Source organism: Terrapene carolina, unplaced genomic scaffold (assembly GCF_002925995.2).
Source record: "Terrapene carolina triunguis isolate 2854851 unplaced genomic scaffold, T_m_triunguis-2.0 Scaffold31141, whole genome shotgun sequence".
NCBI classification, from domain to species: Eukaryota; Metazoa; Chordata; order Testudines; family Emydidae; genus Terrapene; species Terrapene triunguis.
In genome coordinates this window covers 1-1,732 of record NW_020695492.1, presented here as the reverse complement: position 1 = coordinate 1,732, position 1,732 = coordinate 1, and the positions used below count along the sequence as shown (strand labels likewise).

Here is a 1,732-nt window from a genome sequence, read left to right as displayed (position 1 = left end):
GGACAAGCTATTCCTCCCTCTCTCAGGCCTTCGCTTTTAAAATCAGTTTAGTTCAACCCATGCAAGCCGGTGGAGGTGCTCCTGTCGGTCTGAGAGAAGAGTTGATTCTGGTTTAGCTTCAATTCCTAATTGATTGAACCTAAACTAAAATAACCTCCATCACACCACAATAAGTGCATCCACACCGGGGTTTTCACAGGTGTAAGTAAACTGGTTTCAGAACTAATTTCAGTTCAACTGGTTCCATTTTCATGTAGACGTGTGTAACGAGGGCAGCTCTGCCAGCCGGGGCTGGAACCTGGGGGGCTGTCGCTGACGCTGTCCTCCCCAGGGTTAAAGCCAAACCCCACAGCAATGACCGAAGGGCTGGGGAAGGGGACAGAGCCACGGTCCCAGGATCTGGCTGCTCTAAGGATGCACAGGAGCTGTGTGAGGAGCAGCAGCAGGGCAGGAACAAAGCGACAAAACAGCCTCACAAAGAAGTGGGCTTTTATATTTTGTTTTATACTGAACATGCTGCTCCAGGCAGGGTGGGCAGCAAACCCCAGGGGTCCCCACTGCAGCCACTGGTCCCCGCGTGTGACAGACAGCTGGGATCACGCAGGCCGGTCTGGAGGCTGAGAGATGGGAGAGCAGGTGGGATGTTTGCAGAGAGAACGGGGAGGCGTTGGCTGAAGAAGGTGCTAAGGGGGATAGTGCAGCTGGTTCCGGGAAGAGAAGCAGCTGAGACGAGGCCTGTCCATGCCCCCCCGATCCTGGGGTGTCTGGCTCCTGGTGCAGCGCTCTCAGGATGGGAGGGGAGGGGAGGGGGCTGCCCAGCAGGGGTGGGGGCTTCAGCGGGAATTTTCCATCGTGTTGGCGTCAGGGGCTTTAAACAAACACAAACATCCCCTGAGACAGGATCAAAATCACACCCCCACAAACCCGGCAGACAACTGTAGACATGGCCCCACAGAACTCTCCCAACCCCACAAAGACTGTCCCTTCAGAGTCACCCCCCACCCTCAAGACAGATTCCCTTGTGCCCCACATAGACCCTTCCCCCAAGATGTCTCTCCCCCCACACACATGGTCCCGGTGGGTTCCATGCTCCCATCTCCCGTCCTTTGCCCTCTACAACACACACAAACCTCTCCGGCCCATGGACTCCCCCCACCCATAAAGTTGTAGGGACTGGAGTTGTGTGTGGGTGCATCACACCTACCTGAGTCACAGGGGGCGCTGTACTCAGCCTCTGTGTGTTCACCTGCAACAGCAAGGGATGTAAGGAATGGAGGAGAGACCCAGTGGGGGGATGAGAACCCCTCCCCCTAATCCCACACAGGCAGAGTCTGTTACCCCAGCCCCAGGGGATCCCTGCTGTAGGTCTGAGCCCTACAAAGGAGTGGGAGGTCGCCCCCAGCTGTCTGAGTGGGGCTGTGCGCTGTCTCCCATCCCATCTCCAAGTAAGTCAGACGGACCCAGAAATCACCACTGAGTCGCCCCTGAAAACACCCATGGAAACCGTCCTGCCACCTCCTGCACCCAGCACAAAGGGTTCTGGGGGCGTCTGAGGAGCTGGATGGCAGGGGAAATGTGGGGGGCCCTGAAGGGGTGGGACTCGCCTGCTCCTGCTGGGACGGCCCCGTTACACCAGCCGCACCATCCCCACTAGCCCAATGAGCACATGGCTCCCGTGTCCCTCGCGGTGAGCCGACCCCACAGATCGAACCCGGGACGGCTGTGACCTGAG

The 1,732-nt window shown here is 57.9% G+C and overlaps 1 long non-coding RNA gene across 1 annotated transcript; it reads right to left on the bottom strand.

The window, feature by feature from the left end:
* Window positions 1-477: 477 nt before the first annotated feature.
* LOC113409216 lies at window positions 478-1,620 on the bottom strand. Its single transcript, XR_003899984.1, has 2 exons — window positions 1,205-1,620; window positions 478-868 (listed from the first exon to the last, which is right to left on the bottom strand). It is a non-coding gene; the product is annotated as an uncharacterized LOC113409216 (long non-coding RNA).
* Window positions 1,621-1,732: the final 112 nt, after the last annotated feature.